The following is a 22,013-nucleotide window of genomic DNA, read 5'->3' as shown; positions in this document are numbered from 1 at the left end:
GTGGTCGATGGAGCTAACAGCATTCGATATAGAGTATAAGCCCCGTTCAGCTATTAAGGCCCAGGCCTTAGCAAACTTCATCGCCGAAGGATTTGGGCTCAGCAGATCTCTAGAAGACAGCCTAGGACCATGGATGTTGGTAGTGGATGGCAGCTCAAACCTAGGAGGTGGAGGAGCTGGGCTGATGATTAAGAGCCCTAAGGGCCAGTCCTGGTTATACGCTCTACATTTCGAGTTTCGGGTGTCTAACAATGAGGCAGAATACGAGGCCCTCATAACGGGGTTGAGGCTCGCCGCACAACTTGGGGCAAGGCATCTCAATGTACAGTCTGATTCTAACCTTGTGGTTCAGCAGGTGAAGGGAGAATACGAGGCCAAGGAGGACCACATGTCCAAATATTTGGTTTTGGTTCAGGAATTGATGAGTCATTTTCAATCTATGAAAATTGAGCATGTGCCTCGATCCCAGAATGTGGAAGAAAACACTTTGTCCCGGATCGCGTCATCTTTTTTCCCAACCAATTCCAGACAGATTTTTATCGAGACACTACCCCAGAGAAGCATTGACGAGATGGTGGAGCAACTATCGTCTCAACCTGAAGCCAAGTTGGATGGACTCTATTGTTAGTTATTTGAAGGACGGCAAGCTACCAGAGAGTGACTTAGAGGCCCGTGAGCTAAAAAGGAAAGCCTAGAAGTTTATACTGATTAACGAGAAGTTGTATAAGAGATCCTTCACTCAACCACTCTTGAAGTGCGTAAGGCCACGAGAAGCTGACTATGTTTTAAGAGAGATCCATGAGGGAATATGTGGGAGTCACATAGGAGCCCGAACTCTTTATTAGAAAGCCCTTCGACAAGGGTACTACTGGCCAACTATGGTGTCTGATGCAGAGCAACTGGTCAAGAAATGTGAAAGATGCCAACGGGTCTCCAACCTAATTCATGTTCCTAGCGCCATGCTCACCCACCTGGTTTAGCCATGCCCCTTCGCCCAATGGGGGATTGATATTCTAGGTCAATTCCCGCCAACTGTAGGTCAAGTAAAATTCTTGATTGCAACTATAGATTACTTCTCCAAATGGATAGAGGCCGAGCCCTTGGCCTCCATCACTGCGTGAAAAATGAAGCAATTTTTATGGAAGAACTTGGTTTGTCGATTTGGGATCCCACGGGTGATTGTTTCAGATAATGGGACCCAGTTTAAAGATAGAACGGTCAAGGAATGGTGTCAGGAGTTGGGGATCAAGCAGCACTTCACCTCTGTAGCTCATCCACAAGCTAACAGACAAATTGAGCTTGCCAATAGGACTATGCTCCATGGATTAAAAGCCTGGGTTGACAAGGCAGATGGAAGTTGGGGGGACAAGTTACCGAGCATCCTTTGGTCTTATTGAACCACGAGGAGGAGGTCCACCGGGGAGACCCCATTCAGCTTATGTTACGGCTCAGAGGCCCTTATTCTGGTAAAGATTGGGATCCCAACTTTTAGAGTGGAGTATTTTGACCCAGAGTCCAATGAGCAAGGCTTGAGGAATAACTTAGATACAGTGGAAGAGTTTCGAGACGAAGCAAGGGTCCGCTAGGCAGTTTATAATCAGCGGATTGAGAGGTACTAAAACCGAAGGGTGAAAGCTCAAAGTTTTCTACCTGGTGATCTGGTCCTTCGACGAGCAAGTGTTAGCAACCCCCGAGACTCCAACAAGTTGTTGCCAACATGGGAAGGCCCCTACTGGGTTACCAAGACTCTCAGCCCTGGGGTATACTGGCTTGAGACCATGGATGACACTCCCATAAAGAACACTTGGAATATTCAGAATTTGAGAAAATTTTATCAATAAGGGGTTTACCCCAAGGAATTTGGAGCTACGTATTTTTCCTAATAAAATCTCATTATGTTTCTTTTTATATGTGCAGATTTTTTATCCTACAAAATATAAAACAAAAAAAAGAGGTGAAGGGAAAGGAACTGTTTTCCCCTTACCTCAGAAACCTCCAAAGAGATTTTTTGAGTCCTTCCGTCATCAAAGATAGCGAGGACGAAGAAAGAGCAATGGACCAAATATGGTCCTAGGGGACCACCCCTAAGATGAAAAAAGGAAGAGCAAGGGACCAGATATGGCCCTAGAGGACCACCCCTAAAATAAAAAGGAAAGAAAGGCTAAGGGGGTGGAAACGACCCCAAAGAAGCCGACCTAAGGGGTCCCAGAAGAGACTCCTAAGTCCTCACCTCCATACCGGAGTTAAAGAGGACTAAAAATAATAGGGACAAATGTAACCCAGGGGACCACCCCTAATAAAAAGAACCAAGTAGAACGGCATCCACCACCACGTCAACATAAGAATTACGGTAAGAGGTGCAAGAAATCAGATAACATAGACCACCCAACTCGGACTATTGCAAAAAAGCATAACTTCGAGGCATTTTATTTAGCAAATGATCAAAGGTCTAGTACAACTCATGATCATAGCAAGAAGGTACATATGAACCTAGAACTAACAACTAGGTTTCTTCTTCGGACTCCTCAAATTCAATGGCGGGGGCTTTGGAGGATGATGCCCGGGTGAGCTCTGCGATCACGTCCTCCATAGGCCTGACGGGGGAGAAATCGAGGTCGGGGTAGGCTTGTTGCATTTCCTCCTTACTCCGAAGGAAGCCTTTCTTCCAGACACCCTGCAACTCCTGTCTAATAAACCCTTTCACCTCGGAAAGCTGGGTGGGGTTTGCATATCTCTCTTCTAGCTGCCGAACACGCTGTTTAAACTGCCCCAACTCTCCTTCCGTTGCATGGCGGCTAATCTCAAAGCTTTGGAGGCGTTCCTCCAACTCCTCGTTTTGTTGATGCTGAGCCCTCAGATCCTCGTCCCGCTGCTTGACGGTCCTATGGCACTCAGCAAGGGCATTATCCAACTCGAGGATTTTTCAAGAGTTCCTCGCCATTCGCCTCTGGAGCTCATTCTGAGCGAAAATACTCTGCATGCAAATAGCAAAGATTAGAATATAGGGGAACCAAAAGTTATCCATGATGAAGGACCAAGAGACTAACCTGAACCAAGCCCTGGTAGTAGCACGATTCCAAGGTCTCTGAAGTCAGATCCACGGCCCCCTCCAAGTCTGCCTGAGTTGGTAGACCTTGAATAAGCTGAGTCGCCACCCAAGCCTCGCTGCTGTGGTCTAACTCATAAACATTCCAGTCTGGTCGATGAAGACCCCGGGCGGGAATGGACGCCTCCCCCTCGATCTTATCAAAAAGAGGCTCGGTGCCTTGGGAGCCTCCTACCTCAGCTCGGGGCAGAGAAGAACGAGACCCAGCGGCCTTCGATTTTTTGTGCCGAGGTGGGAGCAGAGAGTCTTTGGTATGTCTCTTGGCATTCTTTCGGGCCCGTTTGGCCTCTTCAGCGGCCTGCTTATCGGTCCCCCATAGCTCCGCGTCGTTAATCATCTTGTCTACAAAACATGACAAAATAAGATCAAGGGTTAGGATAAAGAAGTACACATAAATGGGAAACATAAAGTGGAACGAGAGGGTTGAAAAAATCAACCTAAGGGAATGTCGGCTGCTGGACAGGGGTATCGACACATACTCCCGAGAGACAAAGTTTGCTCGTTAATCAATCTGACGGTACTGACATGCTCCAAACCCATCAACAGCTCAACATCCCTCCTTTCTAAAGGGGATATTTCATGTGGAATATTTGTACAGGGAGGCCGACGCCAAGCGGTGGGCATATCCATAGTAACGAAGGAAGATCCCATGAAAAAATATCTATTTTTCCAACCTTTCAAATAGGACGGGGTGTCTATGAGGAACTTACAGCCAGAATATGCCATGAAGGAGCAGCGAAATTCGGACTTATCAACACATACAAGGCGAAATAATTTTAAGAAGAGCTCAGCTTTATGGACAATACCTCTCCCCCGACAACATATAATGAAAGAGACTAAGTTCCTCCACCCGTTGGGCACTAACTAAGAAGGAGATAACCCTAAGAGATGAAAGATCTAAGCTAGGGTGCCTTCGAAAGGGAACCGACACCCTGCTTCAAGAGAGGCTTCATAGATGGTTAAACCCCATGAGGGGATTGATGGGCTCTAAGGTTGGAGGGTGTAGAGTACTAGTAACCCGTGATGGAGAGATGATATTTTCGGGCGAGTCCAAAGATCTCATCCTTGGACAAGGAAGAATAACCAGGGGTTAGGTCATCAGGGAGACCATTATGATGGAGCTCTAACTCTAAGTCAATATCGTTATCAAAAGTGGATGCACCAGGATGGGGTCGGGAGGTCCCAGCGTCTCCTATTTGCATACTAGACTGGGAAGAGGAGCTAGAAGAGTCCGAGCTATTCCCATCCGAGTTACTAGAGGAGGTCATGGAGATCGAATTACTAATACAACGTGACATGGGGAGGAGAGACAATGAAAAATCACAGAAAAATAAGAAAATAGAGGCAAAGGAATATCGGCGGATGAGAAGAATTCCAAAGATGAAAGGGAAATGCACGGGAGAACCCTTATGAAGGAGCCGGTCCATCCCCTGTTAGACTTGAAAGCGTCGCTCGTAGTCTCTCGTGCCTTGTGGAAAGCTTGCAAAAAAAAAAAAAAAAAATTGAAGGGGGGCAGCAGGTCCCACGCGCGCGGCGTCGGCCGTCGCGACCTGCACCAGCGAGGCCGAGACCTCTAGTCTCGATCACGCGAATAATAAAAAAAAAATAAAAGGTAAAAAAAAGGGGGGGGACGAAGGGAGGAGGGACCTCTTACCTTTTTACTCCACTCCAAGCATGCTCTCACTCCAATAATGCTTAGGAGGAGGGGACCATGCCCACGTCTCTTTTTATAGAGTCCTTGGAGGGCCATGAGAAGAGTGATGGGACTTTGAGTTGGGAAGCGAGCCAATAATAGAGCTCATTAATCTTATTTATTTTTTGCAAAACTCTTTTTTACAGGAAAGCAGAAAAGCTTAAAATACTACTCCTTCAGCTGCCCGAGCTCCTCACCCTCACAACTCAAGGACTTGGGGGGGCAAGTGGTGAGGGGATATTTTACTAAGGGAAAAATTACTATACTACCCTCGGAGACTACCAACTTGGTGCCGCCACGTGCCTGTCTCAGGAAGCGCCACGTGTCATCTAGATCTTTATCCCATATTTGATTTTGAACGAGGTTGACTCGGTCAATCGAGATTCTCTCAAACGTCTTGTTCAGAGGTTATCTTATCTCTTTAGAGTATACTTTACGCCATTTTTAAATAGATGTCAACTTCTACAGGTATGGATCATCTGACTACTGTGTGACTTTCCATTTGGGGTATTTTTCTTCTACTGACTTGAGCGTCGGAGTTCTCCCAAGAGATTAAAGGCCCCGCTCTTGCAAGTACTTGTTTCGAGGCAGACCTCAGTGATAGGTCCAGTATCATCACAAGTAAATTTTTTCCGAGAAACAGAGGATTCTAATAGTATGAAACCATTTAAAAGTTTGATAGTTCTTTTGCCTTATTCTGGTTTCATAAGGAAAAAAAAAAAAAAAAAAAAAGGAGAGAACACCGCTGACTTGCTACACTCACTACCACCACACGTTGTCTCCAATTTCAATTACTGTTGTCCTGTTGATACCATTTAGATTATACTTTGGAAGTCCTTAATTTGCATTTTAGAGCAAGCAGTACTTGAAACTTTTTATGAAAAACAACAAACTACGCCTAAAATGTGAATTCAACTTACTTGGATTTGTGTGTAAATCTTTTGAATTAAAATATTCCAAGGATGTATAACAAGTCTATGAAGTTTTTGGTGTTTCCCACTTTTATACAAATGTAGAATGAGGACTGTTGGGTTCAATCAAGATTTCTCTTTCTCAACCCCATGGGCCATGAAGTGTTGGTTGTAATCTTTGAATCTCCCATTTTCTTGTATGAAATGTACAAATGAAAATTTATGTGAGAATGAGGGAAAGAAAAAGAGGAGCGGAGGTTAGACACTGTAGTGAGAACAAATAGAGAAGATATGGAGTTCCTCTTTCTGTTTTCATATATTTGGCATGTGATGTTTGACATACTTGAAATATCCTTTTCAATGCAACATATTCTAGTTAAATGATTTGTTATAAGTTATAATCAGAGAACGACCAAGCTCATCGTTTGTTTGCCTTTGTTTCATTTTCTCGCTGATCTTTTCTTGCTCTTCCTAGTAGCCTTTGTATGTTTCTGCGATGGCTTTGTTTTCATTGGAGCCATAAATTTCTGTTTCATGTGCCTATTCTTTGTTCTTTTTGCTTACCGCAGTTGATTATTAGCATCACAAGGCCTTATTCATTTTTTGAATGACAAATTTTGTTCTACGACTTACTGTTGATTAAAAGTATGCAGATATACTTTTCAGAGAAAGTTTCTCTGCGTCTTTTTCCTGCTATTGGAGCAAGCATGGCTTTTCATGAGCTAGCTACGCTGTTGAGGGAAGAACTGTATGGTTACAGTACTCTATATCATGAGTGGCTGTTTAGAGGTTCTTAATTTTTGATGTGGGTAAGGTCTCAAAAGTAGCTACCATAACATAAAGTTTGAATATCACTGCTTCTTTTTTCTTTTATAAGATGTTTGTTCTGATTTCTTCTATGTCATGTATTGAGGGCAAGCATTCTGGTGATTTCAAATTCAGCCCGCTCTAGCTTAGCTATTCCATGAATGATTTTCTTAAACTGGCGCAGGACCCAAATTCAAGCTTGCCTCTGCTACTTGCTGCGCCCTCTTCTTCTTTTTTGTGCAGCTCCTCAACCTAGTGCTTTATTCACCCATGCCTAATGCCCAAGAGCGCAAAGTTTTATCCTCATTTGGTTTGCTGCTAAGGCTTTGCTACGAAATATAAACTCAGGGAGCAACTCCCCGAGACGCCTTTAATTCGCGTTTTTTGAGACCCATTGCATACCCTTGTTTCCGCTTAAAGTGACTCCTTAAGGGGACCATCTTTCTAAATGTCCCCTCACTATATCTCATTCGCCTTCGTTGACTCTGGCTCGACGTCCTTTGTCATTGCTTAAAAGCACCCGAGCTATTTGTGGGCTTGCCCCATCTTATTATTCAAGGTGTTCCTCCTATATTAACGTGGCATTCAATCTCTAGTTTGCCCCGCGGCTTGCCACATTTCCTTCTCTTTTTTTCGTATCTCTACAAGCTTGCGCTTCAGTTCGACGCCTCATCTCCATGAGAATTTATTAGCACCTTCTCTGGCACTCTTTTCATTCCTTGCCAACCTTGCGCGAAAGCACGCATCAACAACTGCCTGTCGTGAAGGAATCTATAACCTTAAGCAATGTTGCATTCAAGTTAAGTGAATCCTAACCTCTGACCCTAGCAATTAAAATCTGTGAGCACACCCTAATCAAACCCCGCTCCCTAGCATAAAGGCTTCCAAAAATCCTTCTAATTGAGTTGCTCATTCGAAGTAAGTTTCGAATTCTCCGAGGATAACTCCTCAACGTTCTATATGCTCTTTCCTTTTTCTTATAGCTGAAGGCAAGAGTAGGGAGCCATTATTGTGAAGTGCTCTATGAAAATCCCAAAACCCCAAAAATCATAGAAGTATCCTAATAAGTTCAGATGATCTCCAAGAGTCTCCCATGGCCTTTAGAGAGTCTCCGGGATAATCAACCCTCAACATTGTATAACCCGAAGACTCATTCAAAGTCTCCTAGGCCCAAGCCACCCAGTGGCTCCGAAGAGTCTTCAGACCACTCGAAGTGTTAAACCTATGATCAATCCACAAAAACATCTAAGGCAGTACCAAGATTCAAGAAAATGAAATAGAACATAAATGAAATAAATCGCGAAAAACATAACACACACACAAAATACACGAGACAACAAATACGTGTTCAGATCCTAATCACGACATGGCTTTCCCTAGTCAATCCACTAAAATGGTAGATAATGGATTTACGGGGATTTACAACGATTACAATGAAATCAAAACCAAGAACAAACCAAGAGATTACAACACTAAAAGAACTAACGATTACAGCATTCTCAAATACAATCATCTACTCATCTTACACTAATCAATCCCATGAAAAATATGCAAGAACATTACCTGATTGTCGTGTTCGATCTTTGATTTCATTCGCTACAACATATCTCTCTCGCTCTCTCGCACGCAATGAACTTCTGATTGTGTGGCATATTCAATTGGAATGCCAAGAAGCCTTATATACAAAGGGGCTTTTGATGACAACCCTTGGATCAAGGGTTAAAATGATGATCAATTACCCACAATTTATCCAGCCAATCAACATAATAATAAATTTAAATGTCACATGAAACCCACATGCAAATGAAATAACATCCAAATAAACATTTATCAATTTATTTTGAATCACAAATCAACAAATTCCACCTTGATTCAAGAATGGATTGATATTGGATTTAACTATGTCAGGAATACATTAAGCAAAAATAATGCTTCCTTAAACTTTTGAACTGCGACAGACTTAGTTATTATAGGCCTCACTAAAGGCAACAAGATCATCTAACTCTATTGAGCCTACTATGATTAGGACATCAGGGTTGACACTAGGGCTATCATCAGACATGGTATTTCCTAAGGTTCCACCTTGAGATTTTCACATTTCCACCTTAAACTAAAAATTATTAGTTTGTTTAGGTTTGACTAATTCTATTAGATTAGGTGCATTAATTTCTAGGTCGATTATTAGTTCTTAAAACTTTAATCCTCTTTCCTGTTTGATATTAAACTAAGAGTTTCATTTCTTAAATTTCTCAAAAGCTTCACTTTTATACCTAAGGAAGTATACCCAAATCTTTCTAGAATAATCATCAACAAAGAAAGAAAATATTGAGCCCTAGAAAGAGGGAAGGTAACTTGGGAAGAACCCCAAAAATAGAGGAAGCAAACTACACTCTATGGAATTTACCCATAACACAGGATTCATAAAACTCTATGTAACACCCCGTCTCTCCAGGCGTGTCACTATAAGGGTATTCCCGGGATTCCTTTTTTTTTTCTTCAAGTTCAACACGCGCGGTATATCAAGAACAGTCTTCACATGCAGATACAAAACCCCGCGAACCCCAGCCTTGCCAGTTTAACTATCAAGATCAATAATCTTAAACTAAACGAGTCTTAATACAACGCAGCGAATACATTAATACCAAAACACCATAGTTCTTACATTGTATTTCCATAGCAAATTACGTAATACAGATCAAATGATAAAATTGCTATTATATAACTGTTCATTTACAACCTGAAATGCATATTAAAGTCTCCAAACGTTACAACGACTTAACAAACTAAGCACCATTGGCCCTCAACCGGCCACATCCTTGCCCTCGCAGCAATCCCTGGCTGGAACATTAAACGTTCCAGGGGCATAACCCAAGTTAGATGATAAACATCTAAGTGACGGTATTGAGACAGATTATACAATGCATGAGAAACACACGAGCATGGCATATTCAGACAAGCGGCAACATGTAAAACACGTCTAACCTGAGAAACTCCCCTGACATACTTAATCCCTCGAATGCCCCACTGTAACACCCGTTCACCTGGTCTAATGTTAATCCCTCGAGTGCACCGTCAGGACACCCGTTCACCTGGTTTAACATTGTTCCCTCGAGTGCCCCAGTGTGACACCCGTTCACCTGGATTAACATTGTCCATTTCTCAAGTAGACCCCAACCCGTCCAACACAGAAAACAACATTGACACGAATATCAATACCCCGATGATATGAAAATCACATGCCATGCACCAACTCTTTTGTAAGAAAAAACAGTTGATGTAATATATCACATGTACAATATGCAAATGATGACATAAATACATAAATGAAATGCTTTCGCAGTACAACCCAAGTTCCGGAGGGTAAAACCGCTCACTAGAACTGGTCCCATTTGCGTGTAACCTAAGTTCGGGAGGGTAAGACCGCCCACCTGAACCCACTACACACCTTCCAACATGTTTTCAAGATAAGGTAAAGATAGGATCAGACCACTCACTTAGAACGAATTTGGATTGCCCCGATCCTCGTGCACGACCTCGATTTGCATGCCAAACCCCAAATACTTGAACTTGTGCCCAACCTCAAGCCAAGATACTTCCTAAACATCATATTTAATTAAGGAAGCATTAAAATCTATTTTCCTCAATTTTTCCATAATTTACTCTATTTTTTCCCAATTTTCACCTCAATAATTCCAAAATAATTATTTCTTTAACTATTTTCCAAAATATTTCAACACAATAATTCCTAGAATAATTAAAGATAAATATTGGAATTAAAATTACCAAAATATCCCTTCGCACGCTCTCTCACGCGCCTAGCGCGTGGCTGCGCGTGAAAGCTGGCGCGTGCAGCCACGCGCGTCGTTTTCTTCCTCAAGACCGGCCGATGACGACCCCTCCGATGACCGATCTGACCACACCGTCTTCAAGCCTTCGATAATTCGATCCAAATGGCACCATTTTCCGGCCGAAAGGACACCGAAAAAGGGCCCAAATGGCCAGTTGCAGGTGGCGGAAAGCGGTCCGCCACCTTCGATCGGCCAAACCCCAAACGGCCTTAAACGAACACCAAAATCCCTCAAACTACTCACAAAATCTTCTCCGTTTCATAAGGATCGAAAGCCCCTTATCCATTCTCATCGATTCATCCTCTAACACGATCGATTTGAGCTCCAAAAAGTCGAAACCCTCGGCCTCTCTTTTATACCCAAAAACCGACCAAAATCCGGCCAATCACCGACCACCCTTGCTCCCCAAGAATCCCACGGTCGTATACAACCTTCCCCAAGCAAGCCTCGGCCGTCCCATCCCCGGAAACGGCCTCCACGTGCGGTGGCAGTGCGGCGGCCGAAATCCAATTGTGTTCACACTATGCCACTTTTGATAAATTGCAGTTTAACCCCCTTGCTTCTTCCTTTGTCATTTCAGCGCTTTTTCTTGTGCCCCTAAACTATCCAAACATACCACTAAGTCCCATAAGTTTAGTACATCTCATTTGACCCTCGAAACTCCTGAAAAATTACCATTTTGACCTCCCTCGGGCAAAATTAGAAAAACTGCACTTACGCCCGATTGGTCAAATTGACCCTAAATCCATTTGATTCAACCCGAAATCCCTTAAGGGTTGTTCTACACATTAAATACTAGTCCTTGACACGCTCTGTTGACCTTCCGGACGTTTCCTACGTCGATTCGATTTTCTTAGCCCGGTCGACAGCTGTACCGAAAACTATCCCCGATCCCTCTTCTCTCATCACTAAAAATCATAATTCTAATCACTTGTTGATACTGTACAATTTTCTTTGTCTATCTAAGGTCCGGGTTACTCCCTCCGACTGATTTAATCATCTAAAACTGCGTTAGTGTGTCATATAGCCTTATTCTTTCGATAATTCCAATTATACCCTTCATTAAATATCATTTATACTCTTAATAATTTCCCGGGTATTACACTCTAGATTACTAGTCCCCTTTGAAATCCAAAATGCCTTGCTTAACTCTTGCATCTCTCTTAAGCCTATGCACACTAATATTTTATGTCAAATCTTTTAAAATGGTTAGCCCTTCTCCACTCTCATATCCATCCGAGAGTTTTTTTTCCTATAATCCTTTTGCCTTGAAGGACAATTTTTTCTAAGATGGCCTTCTTTCTTACAAAACCAATAGGTCACTATCCTTAAATTTTCTCTACTCCTAGGTTGAGATCTAAACACGTTTTTACCTCTAAATTGAGGATTACGGATAGGTTTCCCTTTAACATGAAGGCCTATACCAAAATTTAATTTATTATCTTTCTTAACTTTTAAATCCCTAAACTTTAAAGCCATTTAAGACATCATCTAATGTAAGGAAATTCCTATCATATTTGATTGCAGTTTTCATGTCTTTATATTTATCTGGCAAAGAATTTAATAGGAAATTTTTTGGTTTTCATCAGAAATTTTCTCATCTATATTTTCTAACCTTATGGTGATAACTTTGAAATCATCAAAACTTTCTTCTAGGGTTTTTGAAGGATCCATCTTAAAACAAAAGAGCTATTTTTTAAGATATATTTTATTTGAAAGGGACTTGGTCATGTAAAGGGATTCTAGTTTAGACCATACCTTCGTTGTAGTTTCTTTTTCGTTACCTACCTAAGGACATTGTCGAAGAGATTGAGTATAAGGAGGTTGAATGCCAGCTTGTCCATGTCTTGCCTCTCCTGATTAGTCATCGCCTCCGATGTCTCTTTTTCTTTCTTTCCTTTCTTCTGTTCTGTCAAGGCCTTCGCACATCAGTGTTGGCCAGCACGGCCTTCATCTTTTTTTGCCACATGTGGAAGTCCCCATGGCTATCAAACTTTTCGAGCTCCACTTTCATAAGTGCCCATCTTTGGTTCGATTCTTGCAAGGAAAAACAAAGAAACAACAGCAACACAGAATCGGGAAAAAAAAAACGAAAAATGGAACAAGAACAACACTAGACGAACAGTGTACATAGAACATGGACAACAACAACAACAACAACAAAAAGGAATCAACAAACAAAAAAATGGATCGGGAATAAAAAAAAAAAAATGCTCACTGAAATCCTTATAACCTTAACTAGGTTTCAAAGAAAATCTCAAGAACAGTACAAAGATTAGATTACAATTTTCTAAATACACCGAGCAATAACATGTAATCAACTTCACCAATCTCTCCCACACAATCAAATGATTCACACTTATAGCAGGGAGTAATCACACTTTAATCCCCAATGAATCTTATAATAAACCACAAAGAAACACGATAGTAAACAAAAAAAAAAAGCAATAGTAACGAAAAAGGAGAGAGATAACCAAAATACAAAATAGAACTGAAAATAAATGAACACAATCACACTCAAGAACACAATGAGAGGTTAGGGAACAAAAGGATATGATGCACCTACAGAGTCGAAAGCTGATTGCGGTCTTTGATCTCTCTTGTGTGTCATGACCATTTGTTCTTCCGATCGCCTTCGTTTCGCCTTTGTGATTCTCTAATCTTAATCTCCTTTGGATCTTTAGAGACGCGATTGGGATCTTAAGTGCCTCGAGTGGCTTTAATACCACTTGTTAAACCTATAATCAATCCACAAAAACATCCACGGCAGTTCCAAGATCCAAGAAAATGAAATAGAAAATAAATGAAATGAACCACAAAAACACAACACACACACACAGAATACACGAAACAATGTACACGTGTTCAGATCCAAAATGAATCCTAATCATGGTTGGGCTTCACCCTAATCAATCCATTAAAATGATAGATAATGAATTTATAGAGATTTACAGCAATTGTAACGAAATCAAAACCAAGAAGATGATACAAATCAGGAAATTACAACACTAAAATAACCAATGATTACAACACTCTCAAATACAATCATCTACTCATCTCTAATCAATCCCATGAAAAACATGCAAGAACATTACCTAATTATCGTGTTCTATCTCCGATTTCGTCAGCTACAACCTCTCTCTCTCTCTCTCTCTCTCTTTCTCCCTCTCTCGCAATGAGCTTTTAATTGTGTGGCATATTCGATTGGAATGCCAAGAAGCCTTATATACAAATGGGCTTTTGATGGCAACCCTTGGATCAAGGGTTTTAAAATGATGATCAACGACCCACAATTTATCCAGCCAATTAACATAATAATAAAGCCAAATGTCACATGAAACCCACATGGAAATGAAATAACATCCAAATGAACATTTATCAATTTATTTTGAATCACAAATCAACATGAATGATACTTATCGGGGCACTTTCGCCCCGAGGATACCTCTAGGCCCTCTAGCCTCACCCAGTGCATCCTTTTGGAGAGTCAGGAGAATCTTATACCATGTGTTTTGGACCCCACTATCAAATGTCTATAAATACCCGCCTATTCCATGACAAACGAATCTTTTTGGGACCTTTCACCGCTCATTCTCTTTTTCTTTGAGATAATAATCCCGAAAAGTTAAGACTTTGGACCATGCACAACCCATCGGGACTTTACTCCCCTGAAAACCCATATTGGATACACCATGCATACATTCATCTGCATACATCTACATTCTATTTCCAGACATCAGTGTCCAACTTAGGCATCAGAGGGCTTGCATGGAGAAGATCTCCGTGTGCCTTTTAATTGTTTATGTGTTACAGACCTTGCCGGTGTCGTGTCCCTAAAAGATTTCTTAATCAATTCGGAGCTAGTCCCCCGAAGACTTTCCAGGACATCCTTGAGCATAGCCTCTCAAAGACCCTTCTGATGGTCCATCGATGGTATCTGGCCTTCGCCTTCTCACCTAGACTCTATTTTTAACCATTTTCAAGAAAAACAAACTGAATTATTATAGTCTGACAACAACATGATTTTTAAATTTAAAATGTATATTAGTTGATTGCATAGTTATTCTCATTCCTTGATTTGTTATTACTTTACTTACCCAATTATTTTAATAGTATTTTCTTTGTTGAGTATTAATTGTATTTTTTAGAAGAATTCATGATAATTCTTGAAATAACAAAATGTATAATTCACTTGTTGGAATACAAAAGAACTTATGATAATAATTGGTAATTTTAAGCATAAATTCTATCTTAATCCCACGTGCTTTGTGCCTTTTTCCGTACACCCCTTATAATTTATTTTTAGTATTTCAAGTCCTTAAATTTATCCTAATTCAAAATTCACCAAATTTGCCTTTAATTTTTTTTTAGATAATTTGCCTTTAATTTAATCAAATTTCAAATAAGTACAATTGAGGATAAGGTTAACCTATGTGGAAGGATGATCATCGCAGATGAGTGGTGATTAGGACTTGGCAACGACTTTTATGAGCATCTAAAACAAGTGAAAACGCCTTTGCACCACCGCCTGCAGCCGTCGCTATCGTTGCCGGAAAACCTGGCGCAGAAGATCGGTAAATCCATCCGTTGGTTTGGTGCCCCTTCGAAGGCCAGGGTTTACACCGACGTCAATGTGATTCGTCCCGAGGACTACTGGAATTACTAGTCTCTCACCGTCCAATGGGGGGAGCAGGATGACTATGAAGTTTTGAGGAAGGTCGGCGGGGAAAATACAGCGAGGTTTTCTAAAGCGTTCATGGCTCCCGTAACGATAAAATGTATTTTCAAGATCCTTAAGCCCGCCACGTGGAAGAAGATGGAGACGGAAATACAAATTCTACGGAACCTTTGTGGTGGGCCAAATATTATTAAATTGCTTGATATTGTTATAGAGATCAGCAATCAAAGACCCCAAGTCTAATATTTGAATACGTGAATAATGCAGACTTTAAAGTGCCATACCCCACATTTTCTGATTTCGGTATTCAATGTTACATATATGGACTTTTTAAAGGCTTTAGATTACTGCCACTCTCAAGGTATCATGCGTCGTGATGTGAAGCCCTACAAAGTTATGATTGATCACGAGCGGCGTAAGCTGCGTCTTATAGATTCGGGCCTCGGATAGAGTATAATGTTATCTTTGTTTGAGATTATTATTTTTGTGCGGTCTCTTGATATTCGTATATTCGATTATGTCAGTAAAAGTAAATCATAAATTGAGCCTTTGACACTTGTACAGGGCGAGAATCAAACTGACAATCTATTAGATTGACATAGATATATTATTTATCTTACCGCTTGATCTATACTTTGGAAGCAAAAATCATTTTCAAAAACTTTGTAGTATAATGTTATTTTTGCTTCAAGATACTTCAAAGGCCCTAAATTTCTTATTGAGATAATATTTGTTAATTAAGATATAAATAAAAAATAAAATATAGAAATTATTCCAAATAAAAGTATTTTTCATTGTATTTGTTAAATTTTTTTAAAAAAAAAATTATGTGACTTTTTATTTTAATCTTTTCAGATAAATTTATTTTATCTTGAATCTTTCAGATAAGTTATCTTGATATAACCGTATCCTACTCATTTTAACAAACACTATTTAATTTGCAAGATTTGGTTACTCCTTGGACTTGTCGAGTCATGGCTGTACGTTTGCAAATTTTAATCCGTAAGGGATCTATGTGAAAATGATCAAAACATAGAAGATGAGAATGTAATTTATCATATTCTTAATTCTTTATGTATTTTAAATTGTATATTATATTTAGTGTATTAGAAAATAGGGCAAATTATCCTCAATACCCTATGGTTCGACAAAAAGATAGAGATACCTTGAATTTGAGAAATAATAAAAATATTTTATAATTTTACAATTCTAACTATATTTTTCCTTTATTATTGTTAAAATTGTTAATGCAATAAAAATACTTTTGTAGGCTTTCTTTTTCCCCTTATTTCTACAAATTGACTATAATTGTGCAGTTTGTCAATCTCTTTTTTTTTTTTTTTTTTATTGCTATAGTTTAGTGAATTTCTTTTAACTTGTCATACAAGGAGAAAATACGCCTGGTGAGAGAAAATATAAGAGTATTTTTGTCATATTAAAATAGGTGCATAGTAATGATAGAGGAGAAAGTGTAATTAGATTTGTAAAATTAAGAAAAATCTCTATTATTTGTCAATAGTAATGGTGTCTTTGTCTTTTTATTAAACTTCAAAGATATTGAATGTATTTTATCTTAAAAATATACGTAGAAAATATCTATTTTTAGTATAAATTTTCAATATATATTCTGAATATATTTTTATCATATTAAAATATGTAGGTTAGAGAAATAAAAGGAAATAGAGAACTAACATAGTTAATTTAACTTAATTTTAACCACAAGGGTGGTCTTTATAATTTTAAAAATGTAAAAGATATTTCCTATAATTAAGTCAAACCTCAAGATTATTCGTCCAATTTACTTTATTTTAAATTAAAGTTGTCAATTTGCATAGCCCGTATCAATTAATATGAAAAAATTATATATAATTATTTATTAATTAGTTAAATTATACTTACCTCTGAAGTAGAAATATTAATTATACAGAAGAGCGTGCTAACTATATTTTTATGATTGAAAAAATACAGTCAATATTCTTCAAATTTAAAGTAATTTTAATAATATCTTTGACATTTTAAAAAATGCTGTGACTTTCTTCAATCTATAATGTTATATTATAATTTATTCTCCGTATATAATGAGTTAACTTTAATTAAAATTTTAAAACAACCAAAATACCCTTATTTCATAAAATATTTTCTTTTCATTTTTCATCTTTGAGACAGTTGAAACTATTAGTTGATGGAATCATCAAAGAAGTTTTTCAAGAATCTTCTCTTCGCTTTCTTTTTCCTTTTCGATAATGCCACATGAAATAAAAATGGGTTGGGGTTACATAAACCCAAATGAAGAAGATTTTTTGAGTTGTTTTTGAGACACACGTTAAGTGGTTGAGTCATGATAAGGTGAGATTTCTATCAGTAGGTTATGGGTTCGACTCCTTATCCTCTATAATGAGGCAAAATCTCTACCTGTAATTTACCTCATCTGCTGAAATTAAGCACATGAGCAATGAAGAACTGTGCAACGACGATAATTCTAAAAAGACTTTTGGAGTTGTAAAGACCCAAAGAGACATGAGAAATATTTATTTAATAAGATTTTAGTTATACTGTTTTAACTTTATAGTTTTTATCTTTAATTTAAGTAAATTAGGAGTTATAATTGAAATTTAATGGAGTTATAATGACTATCTTATTTTGAAAATAATAGAAAGTATCCTTCTTAACTTAAGTTGAAGAAAAAGAAAGTCACTAACCACCAACCACCAATAATGTGTTGATTCTTAACTTAGGTTTCATTGCTAAAAACAGAAAGAGAAAAAGAAAATAAATAAGTAGAAAAAGAATATGAACGGTGCTAACATAGGCCATAGAAGGATAGTTTGTCATTGCATCAAATAAAATAAGCCACTTGATATTAGTCCTTCCATTGTCTTTTGGATCGTGTTGGCCTAATCGGATTTGACCCGATAAAGTCCCAAGATCCCCATCAGCCCACAGTCTAATCTCGGCTCAATTTTAGCCTACAGTGACCATCATCACCACTGCGTACTGGCACTCTTGCGCCCATTCGCATTTATTGCAAGTTCCATCCGCATTTATAATCGGTCATGTTGGCACCCCGCCTCCATCAAGGAGTCTTGTCACTTCCAAATATCACAGTGCCATCACCCTATGACACCCAAAGCAAGCATGCATACAGGGGTACTCCTCCATTCTCTCCTCGATATAAACCAGCCTGAACACACGTTAATGTATGTTATTCTTTGGCCCTACTGATATACTGTCAATTCTCATTCTCACTTAAGTGTTGGAGTGCTTATAGGTGTTAGCCACACCTTACTGTTCAGACCACCAGAGTCCACTCAATTGCCTTAAGCCTATCACCCAATCGCCTCAAGCTCGCGTTCGACCTCTTCCTTTTGGGCTGAAAGAAACATTTAGCGTCCACCATAGGGCCTAGTAAAAGTTACATACCCCATAATCTCATTAGAGCCTTTCGAACCAATCTCACCACCATGGTGCGAACCAGAAGCATCCCTAACCAAGAACCAAATGCCAACAACCACCAACTAAAAAATCCAACCACCATGGAGGTCCTTCTTTGGACCATCCAACAACTCCAAACTAGGTTGCTGAGTTAACCTGAAATCCACAGCATGACCAACGCAGCGAGCGGGTCGATGATGATATAGAAGGTAGTTGTCACCAACAACACCGGGCTATCCATACTTCCATTCTTCCACCTTCCGCATCCCTAGGTGCTCCAGGCCACCCTTTCTCGGAGTTCATTATGTATGTACCTTTGTTAGATGGCTTCTGCATTTCCAATACCTTGGAACCATATGACGACACCTCTGACCCCTAAGAGCACCTAACCATGTTCAATGCCATAATGCTATTAAGTGGGAGTACAAATCCGATCATGTGCCGAGAGTTCCCCAGCACACTTAAGAAGTCAGTTATGCTGTGGTTCTCCTCCTTGGAACCAAACTGTATCCATGAATTCTCCGAGCTAACCACATGCTTCCTCGCTTACTTCTCCACCAGCTGGGCATACTGTAAAACATCGGCAAGCCTCATCAATCTGTGGCAAGAAGAGAGGGAGTCACTCCGAGCCTTCATGCATAGATTCAACCAAGAGGTCATTCAAATCAGGGACCTAAACCCGGTCGTTTCCGTACATGCTATTATGATTGGGCTTAAATCGGGCCCCTTCACCGACTCGCTAGCTCGAAAACCTCCAGCCAACCTGGATGACCACAAGTTATGGGTCACAAGTTATATAAATATGGAAGAAGTCTCGGCCACCTGGCACGACAGCTCTCAACCATAGGCTAGGTCGCAGCCAACCCAACGGGCGGGACCTTTTGTTGGGCATTAGCACCGTCTTGAGAGAGACTCTAGCCAAGCACAAGAAAATAAAGAGCACCAGAGGGAACTTAGAGAGCCAACTCGAGTCCCTGCACCATCTCGGTTGCACTATGACAACTACACTCCCCTTACAACTCGACGAGATCAGATCCTCCAATAGATTTATAGTTCAAGGGTCATCTCGCTCCCCGAGATAAAAGCTCGGCCTAATCTTGATCCCAACTCAAACACCAGTAAGTGATATGATTACCACAAGATATTCGGCCACACGACCGAAAAATGTGATGCCCTCAAGGATCAGATTGAAAGGCTGATCAGACAAGGTCACCTTTAGTGGTATGTCTACTAGAGGTGAGGATGGAGTGCCGAGCCTCGTAACGTCTAGCGGCCAAGGAGAAGCTGCAGTCCACAAAATTGACCTGGGGCAAGGAAGGGTCAAGATACCTGATCGGACCTCGCTAATCAGATATGGGGGTCATTGACACAATATCCAGAGGTTTTGTGGGCTGGGAAAACTTGAACTCGGCAAGGAAGCGACATCTTTAGGCAGTGATGATTGCTAGTGATGTCAAGACAAAGTTAAGGAGGATAGCTCGGCATCTGGTGATCTCCTTCACCAACAAAGACTTTGAGAGGATTGATTAGAATCTCGACGATCTTATGGTGGTTTCGGTCGTCACCACTAAGTTTTTAGTTAAAAAAGTCCTTATCGACCAGGGGAGCTCTGCGGACCTCCTTTATCTGTCAACTTTCAAAAGATTGTAGATTCCCAAGGAAAGCCTTAAGCCTTTCCATGGGAGCCTGGTTGGTTTCACTAGGGAACAAGTAAGCATTAAGGGCTACATCGAACTGCTTACCACATTCGGCATGATGCCTCTCTAGAAAATCATCAATATCAAGTACCTAGTAATTGACTGCCAAACTCCATACAATGCACTCCTTGGCTGCCCTTTTCTCAACGCCCTGGGCACGGTAGTCTCCACCCTGCACTTGGCAATGAAGTTCCCAGTATTAGCCACCGAAGTCAGGGTGGTTCATGTTGATCAGAAAGAAGCTCAGCAATGTTATAACGACAACTTAAAACCCCAAAACCCTGAGCCTCGCATGAAACCTAGCAGTTGCTAAAACCTTGGTGCTAACATTCCTAACACTAGCTCCCCAGAAGAATGTGAATATGGTTGAACTTGATCCTCGGAGTGAGCTCCCTAACAGCCTCCCTAGCCTACGAAAAAGCTATTTGCTATGGGTTTGGGCTCTCGCCTGGAGCAAATAACCAAGATCGGAGCTACACTTCATTTCGACCTTAGGGAGCAACTGGTCGAGCTTTTGCAACGAAATGCTGATCTATTTGCCTGGATGCCTGCAGACATGCCTAGAATCATCCCTAACTTCGTTTGCCACAAGTTGACATTGGACTTGCGCACAATGCCGGTTGCGCAAAGGAAAAGAAAGTTAGGGGAAGAAAGATAGAAGGTGGTGGCCGAGGAGACAACCAAACTGTTAGAAGCCAAGTTCATCAAGGAAGTACCATACATCACATGGCTGGCTAATGTGGTAATGGTCAAAAGAGCTTTCGATAAATCGAGGATGTGCGTTGACTTCATAGACCTAAACAAAACATGCTCGAAGAATTTGTACCCCCTACCAAACATTGATAGACTCGTCAATGGAGCCTTAGATACTGGTATCTAAGCTTTATGGATGCATACTCGGTCTACAATCAGATCAAGATGCATCGGGATAATGAAAAAAATATAGCCTTTATTACGAAAAATGCTAACTTTTGCTATAAGGTTATGTCTTTTGGGCTGAAAAACGTCGGGGCAACCTACCAACAATTAATGAACAAGGTATTTTTCGAACAAATAGGCCAAAATATTGAGGTATATATCGACGACATGGTTGTAAAAAACCTAGAACCAACTTTTACAAGTGCCGAAGACATAATATGAGGCTCAATTTAGAGAAATGTATTTTTAGGGTACAAGCAAGAAAATTTCTCGGATTCATGCTCACCAACTGAGGCATAGAACCAACTTTTACAAGTGCCGAGCTATCCAAGAGATGCGCAGCCCCAACATGGTGAAAGAAGTACAACACCTAATTGGAAGGATTATAGCCCTTTCTCAGTTCTTATCTAAATCGGCAGATCGATCCCTGCCATTCTTTCAATGCCTCAGAAGCCAGTAGAGTTCCATTGGATGGAGCAATGGGAAACCGCCTTCCAAGAGTTGAAAGACTTTCTAGCCACCCCCCCAATCCTGACAAAATCAAATCCAGGTGAAGAGCTTCTACTCTACCTTTCAGTAACCGAAAATACACTCAACTTTGTCCTGGTCAAGGAAGAAAGCAAGACACAGCGGCCGATCTACTTCTCCATTCAGGTCTTGCATGGGCCTAAGGTCCGGTACTAGAAAATAGAAAAGTTGGCACTTGCATTGGTGACAACAACCCATGAGCTAAGGCCTTATTTCCAAAGCCACCAGATCATAGTTCAAACTGACCAGCCAGTCCGACATATTCTCCAAAAGCCCAAACTCTCTAGAAGGATGATTGCATGGTCAGTAGAGTTATCTGAGTTTGGCATTCAATACTAACCCCGAAAGTAGATCAAATCTTAGGTATTATCCTACCCAAAGCTCATATAGTAACC

At 40.3% G+C, this 22,013-nt stretch overlaps 1 pseudogene; it reads left to right on the top strand.

Annotated features, from left to right (window-relative positions):
* The first annotated feature begins 6,357 nt into the window (after positions 1 to 6,357).
* LOC127794806 (casein kinase II subunit alpha-4, chloroplastic-like) lies at positions 6,358 to 15,561 on the top strand (annotated as a pseudogene).
* The last annotated feature ends 6,452 nt before the right edge of the window (positions 15,562 to 22,013 follow it).

This window comes from Diospyros lotus, chromosome 2 (genome assembly GCF_014633365.1).
Source record: "Diospyros lotus cultivar Yz01 chromosome 2, ASM1463336v1, whole genome shotgun sequence".
In the NCBI taxonomy this organism is placed as follows: Eukaryota; Viridiplantae; Streptophyta; class Magnoliopsida; order Ericales; family Ebenaceae; genus Diospyros; species Diospyros lotus.
The sequence above is the reverse complement of the archived record's forward strand: the minus strand, read 5'-3'. Positions and strand labels throughout refer to the sequence as shown.